Source organism: Anolis carolinensis, chromosome 3 (genome assembly GCF_035594765.1).
Source record: "Anolis carolinensis isolate JA03-04 chromosome 3, rAnoCar3.1.pri, whole genome shotgun sequence".
Classification (NCBI taxonomy): domain Eukaryota; kingdom Metazoa; phylum Chordata; class Lepidosauria; order Squamata; family Dactyloidae; genus Anolis; species Anolis carolinensis.
This window is the reverse complement of record NC_085843.1, coordinates 9,634,831-9,643,054: the sequence shown is the minus strand read 5'-3', so window position 1 is coordinate 9,643,054 and position 8,224 is coordinate 9,634,831. Positions and strand designations below refer to the sequence as shown.

Here is an 8,224-nt window from a genome sequence, read left to right as displayed (position 1 = left end):
AGATATTGGAGATAAGAAAAATAATAAATTGATTTCATTTATTAATAAAATGCATATTAAAAATAATAATATCTAAACTGCAAGGAAACTAACTGCAAAGATTTTTTGATTTCTATGCTTCTTGTAATATCTCACCTTTTGACAAAGGGGGCGTGGCATTACAGGACACGCCCACCGACCAATGAACAGAGAGGGGCGTGGCCGGGAATGGGCGAGCCAATGGGAGAGGAGCGAGAGACCTGAGCCGAGCCGGCCCGGGAGGTGGGCGTGGCCAGACCGCAGGTGGGCGGAGCCAAAAGGCTGGCTGGCTGCAGTGCAAGGAAGTGGGCGAGGCGAGCAAGCAGCAGAAGGCAAGCACTTCTCTCTCTTTGCATTTTTGCATTGGAAACCTACAACAGAAGGAGCAGAAGAGCCTTTGCTCATCCGGGAGACCCAGGAAAGGTGAGTGGGAAAAGCATCCATTCATCCAGACTCATTCCCTGCCTTTTCTCTTTGTTCCTTTATCCTCTTTATTAAAAAAAAAGTTTTCAGTGGATCCCTTTAATAGATCCCCCCCCGTTAATAGATCCCAATTTTTAGGAACAGACCTTGGACAGGGTGCTTTTTAATTCACCGTTTCTGCAGTATATATTTTGTAATGTATGTATGCAAATTAAACCCATGCAAATTCATCCAGAATATTTTATTTTATTGTTATGCAAATTAAATGCAAAACAAAGCCACGTGCATTGATTAAAATATTTATTTTATTTTTTGCAAATTAAAGCCATGTGCATTCATCAACAATATTTTATCTTATGCAGATTATATGCAAATTGCAGCCATGGGCATTCATTAACATATTTATTTTATTTTTTTGCAAAACAAAGCCATGTGCATTCATTAAAATATTTGTTTTATTTTTTGCAAGTTAAAGCCATGTGCATTCATCAACAATATTTTATCTTATGCAGATTAGACGCAAATTGCAGCCATGGGCATTCATTAAAATATTTATTTTATTTTTTGCAAAACAAAGCCATGTGCATTCATTAAAATATTTATTTTATTTTTTGCAAATTAAAACCATGTGCATTCATCAACAGTATTTTATCTTATGCAGATTACAGTAGAGTCTCACTTATCCAAGCTAAACGGGCCGGCAGAACCTTGGATAAGCGAATATCTTGGATAATAAGGAAGGATTAAGGAAAAGCCTATTAAACATCAAATTAGGTTATGATTTTACAAATTAAGCATCAAAACATCATGTTATACAACAAAGTTGACAGAAAAAGTAGTTCAATACGCAGTAATGTTATGTTGTAATGACTGTATTTATGAATTTAGCACCAAAATATCACGATATATTAAAAACATTGATTACAAAAATGCCTTGGATAATCCAGAACCTTGGTTAAGTGAGTCTTGGATAAGTGAGACTCTACTGTATATGCAAATTACAGCCATGTGCATTCATCAAAATATTTTATTTTTAATGCAAATTAAATGCAGTTTAAAACCATACATAATATAAGTCTATAAAACTATTAAACCCTTTGTGTCATTAATACTGTTATTTATTGACTTTCCTTATGCCGCCTTTCTTCCCATATAAGGACTCAAGGGCAATTGATTAAATGAAAATAAAATCAATGTAAATGCATTAGAATATGAATATAAAACAATTAAACCCTTTGTGCCACTAGAACAGGCATGGGGCAAACTTGGGCCCTCCAGGTGTTTTGGACTACAACTCCCACAATTCCTAACAGCCTACCGGCTGTTAGGAATTGTGGGAGTTGTAGTCCAAAACACCTGGAGGGCCCAAGTTTGCCCATGCCTTCACTAGAACCATTATTTACCTACTTTATTTTATGTTTTATGCCCATTTCTCTGCTATATTTGGGAATGGGACAGTGTAGTTTTAAAGTGAACCTTTAAATATATTTTAACGTAACACAAGAGGTTTCATTGTGCTGCTGTGGGTTTTCCAAGCTGTATGGTTTTTTCCAGAAGCATTCTCTCCTGATGTTTCGCCCACATCTATGGCAGGCATCCTCAGAGAGAGATCTGTTGGAAACTAGGCAAGTGAGGTTTATATATCTGTGGAATAATGCCCAGGATGGGAGAAAGAACTCTTGTCTGTTGGAAGCAAGTGTGAACATTGCCATTGGCTACCTTGATTAGCACTGAATAGCCTTGCAGCTTTAAAGTCTGTCTGATTCCTGCCTGGGGGAAATCCTTTGTTGGGAGGTGTTAGCTGGCCCTCATTATTTCATGCCTGGAATTCCCCTGTTTTTTTACTTTCTCTTTATTTACTATCCTGATTTTAGAGAGTTTTAATACTGGCAGCCAGATTGTGTTCATTTTCATGGTTTCCTCCTTTCTGTTGAAGTTGTCCACATGCTTGTGGATTTCAGTTGGGTTCGATACTCTTCTATGTCTTCTTATATGGAATTAAGTGTGAACAAGACATATTGCAGGGAAGCTTTGTGCTTTCTGTCTCGATGCAAACACAACCCCTGTTTTCATGTATCTTCCCCAAACTTCAAGTATCCTTCCCTCGTGGAGCCTAAGTGTACAAAAGTTTGTGCTAGCTGGCACTGATTGTTTCATGCCTGGAATTCCCCTGTTTTTTGAGTGTTGTTCTTTATTTCCTGTACTGATTTTGAAGTTTTATAATACTGGTAGTCAGATTTTGCTCATTTTCATTGTTTCCTCCTTTCTGTTGAAATTGTCTATATGCTTGTGGATTTCAGTGGCTTCGCTGTGTAAATTCCACCCTTTATATATGAAGACTCTTAGAAGTTGATTGTATACAGTATGCCCTCTGTATCCATACATATACGTATATAGTCATCCAAAATAATGAGTTTTATGATGGCAACATGCTATGGATTCCCATTTAGGTTTGGTTCCATCACAGCTTATATAAGTATCAACATTGCATAGATTTTCAGATACACACTTTTCAGTTCTCATGAACTACCTATTCCATTAATGAAACCAGTATGCTAACTAATGGGAGTTATAATCTGAAGCTTCTTAAGTTCAACAGTGTGGAGAAAAGTTGCTTGAATTTCCCCTTTTGCAAAACTTAGGAGCTTGTTGTGACCATGAAGGAAATGGCAATGTTGATTTTGAAACTGAGAGTCAGCATGGTGTAGTGGTTTGAATGATTTGTCTTGACATGACCGGTATGTAATTTGTAAGTCCTGTATATACTCGAGTATAAGCCTAGTTTTTCAGCCCTTTTTTTAAGACTGAAAAAGCCCCCCTCGGCTTATACTCGGGTGAGGGTCCTGATTGGCTTATATTTGGGTCAGCCTATACTCGAGAATATATGGTACATTTATTATTATTGGTATTATTACATTTATTATTTTTCGCTATTATTATTGCTACTGTTACATTTATTTTACTCTATTTTTATTATTATTAATACATTTATTATTTCACTCTAATCTTATTATTATTATTATTATTATTGCATTTATTATTTTACTCTATTTATTATTACTTGTATTATTTTCCTGTATTTATTATTATTATTATTATTACATGTATTATTTTACTCTATTATTATTAAAAGGATACATAAAGCACATTTACATTGAAGAAGATGAGAATAATGATTTGATCAGAGTTGGACAGTCTTATCTTAAATTTGAGCTTTATGTAAATATTCAAAAACATTTAACCTACTGATGCCTCAATTAATGTAATTTTTTTGGTATCTATTTTTATTTCTGAAATTTACCACCCTCGGCTTATACTGGAGTCAATGTTTTCCCAGTTTTTTTGTGGTAAAATTAGGTGTCTCGGCTTATATTTGGGTTGGCTTATACTTGAGTATATATTCCAAAAAGAAGAGAGCAAAGACTACTATACACACACACGGGTATGCATGTGTGTATATGTATATATGTATATACACACACATATATCCCCATTCAGCCCTCCCTTCTACCAGACACACCTTTCCATGAACCAGTTTTCTGAATGTGGATCAGGAATAATGCCAAAAAACATAACACTGTCGCCTTGCCCATGCTGCTTTTTTTGCTTTATATGTTCGGGATGCCGAGGTTTCATTCTTTCAACGCCTCTTTGTCAAACGGATTGCACAATCTCAAAGGTGGAAGTACACAAAACACCGTGATGCTTGAGCCGGTGCGGTGGCAGCTCAAAGAAAAGCGTAAAAGCCATATAGTTGATGTTTAACCTGCCCCACCCTGTGCTGGGATTTGGACTGGAATAAATGCCCAAGGGAGGTCCCAACAATGGCTTTAAGAAAAGCAAGAAGTGAATGTTTTGCATGCAGACCTCAGAACTTGGAAATCATAGCATTGGAAGAGACTGCCAGGGCCATCCAGTTTTCATTGGAGGACTTATATTATTTATATCCTAATAATAATAATAATAATAATAATAATAATAATAATAATAATAATAACAACAACAACAACAACAACAATACATGGATGACCAGAAGCTGTATGGGAAAACGGAAACTGAAATCCAATCTCTGACCAACACTGTCTGAATTTTTAGCACTGATATCAGCATGGAGTTTGGTTTGGACAAATGTTCGACAGTGGCATTGAAGAAAGGAAAAATCATTGAAAGTGAGGGCATAAATATGCCTAATGGCCAAACAATAAAGTGTCACCAGCCAGAGGCCTATAAATATCTGGGCGTACTACAGCTGGACAACATCAAGCATGAGCATGTGAAAACTGTGGTCAGCAAAGAATACACACAAAGGGTCAGAAAAATTCTCAAAAGCAAGCTCAATGGAGGCAACACCATCAAGGCCATAAACACCTGGTCCATACCTGTCATAAGATATACTGCTGGCATCATAAACTTGACACAGATGGAACTGGAGAATTTGGACAGAAAAACAAGAAAACTCATGACCATTCATCATTCCCTGCACCCTCACAGTGATGTTGACCAGCTATATCTGCCTAGAAGATCAGGGGGCAGAGGATTCCTACAAGTAAAACAAGCAGTCAAAGAAGAAGAACATGCCCTGGCAGAATATGTAAAGCAAAGTGAAGAACCTGCTTGGATTGAAGTCAAAAATCAGAAACTCCTCAAAGCACAGCAGACAAAAAACCAGTACAAGAAAACCGCACTACAAACTAGAGCTGACAGCTGGCACAACAAAACATTGCATGGAAAGTTCCTTGACAAAATTGAAGGAAAAGCTGACAAGGCGGAGACCTGGCTCTGGCTCACAAATGGGACCCTGAAGAAGGAGACAGAAGGCCTGATCCTTGCAGCCCCAGGAGCAAGCCATCAGAACAAAGGCAATCAAGGCCAAGATCGAAAAATCAGCTGATGACCCAAAATGCAGACTGTGCAAGGAAACCGACGAAACCATTGATCATCTCCTCAGCTGCTGTAAGAAAATTACACAGACAGACTACAAACAGAGGCACAACTACGTGGCCCAAATGATTCATTGGAACTTATGCCTCAAGTACCACCTTCCAGCAGCAAAGAACTGGTGGGATCACAAACCTGCAAAAGTATTGGAAAATGAACATGCAAAGATACTGTGGGACTTCCGAATCCAGACTGACAAGGTTCTGGAACACAACACACCAGACATCACAGTTGTGGAAAAGAAAAAGGTTTGGATCATTGATGTTGCCATCCCAGGTGACAGTTGCATTGACGAAAAACAACAGGAAAAACTCAGCCGCTATCAGGACCTCAAGATTGAACTTCAAAGACTCTGGCAGAAACCAGTGCAGGTGGTCCCGGTGGTGATTGGCACATTGGGTGCCGTGCCAAAAGATCTCAGCCGGCATTTGGAAACAATAGACATTGACAAAATCACGATCTGCCAACTGCAAAAGGCCACCCGACTGGGATCTGCGCGCATCATCTGAAAATACATCACACAGTCCTAGACACTTGGGAAGTGTTCGACTTGTAATTTTGTGATACAAAATCCAGCATATCTATCTTGTTTGCTGTGTCATACAATAATAATAATAATAATAATAATAATTTATACACAACAAGATTAGTACACAGTAAACAAGATCACTATGCTGGCTGTTGTATTGGATGACACGTCAGAAACTTCCCAAGTGTCTAGGACTATGTGATGTATGGGCGAGTAATGTGTGCAGATCCAAATAGGGTGGCCTTTTGCAGCTGACAGATGGTAATTTTGTCAATGCCGATTATTTTTAAGTGCTGGCCAGAGTCCTAGGCACTTCACTCAGGGTGCCGATCACCACTGGGACCACCTTGACTGGCTTGTGCCAGAGTCTTTGCGGTTGATCTTCAAATCCTTGTATTGCTTAAGCTTTTCCAGTTGCTTCTCATCGATTCTGCTATCACCTGGGATTGCAATATCAACGAGCCATACTTTGTTTTTTAACACGATCCTAGGGTCAGGGGTATTGTGCTCCAAAACTCTTGTCAGTCTGAATTTGGAAGTCCCAGAGTAGTTTTGCATGTTCATTTTCTGTAACTTTTTCAGGCTTTTGATCCTACTAGTTCTTTGTCACAGGCAGATGGTATTTGTAGCACTAGTTCCAATGGATCATGGTGAGCAAAGATATTATGCTTCTGTTTATACTCTGTGCGATCTTCTTGCAGCAGCTGAAGATTATTATTATTATTATTATTATTATTATTATTATTATTATTATTATTATTATTATTTGTTATCTGGTTTGTCTGAACACTATCCACAAAATGTGTGTGTGCTGGCATTTAGGATTTGTAGATGTGTGTTTGCAACCTGATGCATATGTGAGAGCCATAATCTGCCTCAACACTCGTTTAAGAAAGGAAAGCAGGGTCTAAAGAAATATAATCATGCATCTTCACCCTTCATCTAATGGAGACAGTGCAAACTGTGAATTATGCAAGGCTCATGAAATTCCCAGACGTACCTTTTCAGGGTGAAACCCAGAGCTTGTGTTCCCCAAGGGCTGAATATGCCAGACATTATACTCTTATCTCCAAGCACTGATTGGAAATAAGAGAAAAGGTATCTCCCTGTTAGGGAAAATAACATCAGAAGAAGCTGTACGAACTACATCTAGCCAGTGTGCCCCAGTTTTCATATTCTTGATTTAGTACAAAGGAGAGACTTCTCTTCCCAAAACCGCTCTAAAAAGTTCCTTCTAGTGTCTACCTACGAACTGTTTTCCTGCTGTTTCTACCTATTAGTTCTCATCTCATTTGCAACAGAAAAAAGTCTGTTTCATCTTCTGCATGATAGCCTTTCAGATATTTGAAGTCTGCTATTGTGTCTCTCCCATTAATTGTTTTTTCTCCAGGCGAAGCAATAACTGAGCTCTTTGGAAAGTTTGTCATAGGATTTGGCTGGAGCTCAGGGAAGTTGTATTTTTGGACTTCAGCTCCTAGAAATCCCAATGATTAGTATACCCACTGGGACTTGGAGAGCTGTAGTCCAATACCCTATAAAGGCACCAGATCCTGTTGGAAAGCTAAGCACCTGTGAGCCCTTGTTTGTATTTGGAGAGCACCAATAAATCCCAAGTGTTGCAGGCTATATTTCAAAGGAAGGAATAAGCAAAACAACTTCTGAGTCACCCTTGTCTATGAAAGCCCCGTGAAATAAGTCCATAAGTCAACAAGTGACGTGAAGGCACATATGCATATACACAGTCCAATACTATATTTTTGAACACTCGACTTGGTTTACTGATCTCTCCGCAACATACTTGGAGCTTTTCTTTGGATGGACTCTTTGGTCAATGGCTTTCCTTAAAACAATTGTGTCCAGAACCCAGATGGAGACTGAATCTACTCCCCGTTCCATGTTTATGTGTTTATTGCAATACCTATGTGATAGTATTTAATACGTTTTTATTTGTCCTAAAGCAATACTTTCCCATGGATTGTTGTTTAATACTTTTTAAAGTGATGTATTCAGATTGTTTTAATGTTTCTGGTGGGAGGGATCTGTGGTAGCAAATATGAAAAGGTTGCAGGCAAAGACCTTACTTAAAGGTTTAACTTGTTGCGGCCATGCAATGAGTTTCTTCCTACACCATGCTGGTTTGACAGTGCGATAGGTTTTAATGTCTTTTGAACTATCCTAAACTAATGTTTTAAGAGGATTGCGGTTTAATGCATTTTAATGCTTTGGGTCTCATATGGGAGAAAAGTAGAATATAAATAAATATATTGTGTGGTTGGCTGGATCCTTGTGAAAATATTTCCCATTTCTGTGTTGCAG

At 38.2% G+C, this 8,224-nt stretch overlaps 1 protein-coding gene across 1 annotated transcript in view; it reads left to right on the top strand.

Moving 5' to 3' along the window:
* The first annotated feature begins 284 nt into the window (after positions 1 to 284).
* The window catches only part of pak1 (p21 (RAC1) activated kinase 1), a 109,079-nt gene continuing 101,139 nt past the window's right edge, over positions 285 to 8,224 (top strand). The window contains exon 1 of the mRNA XM_062974499.1: positions 285 to 441. The gene's annotated coding sequence lies outside the window, so the exon portion shown is untranslated. The remainder of the gene's footprint in view (positions 442 to 8,224) is intronic.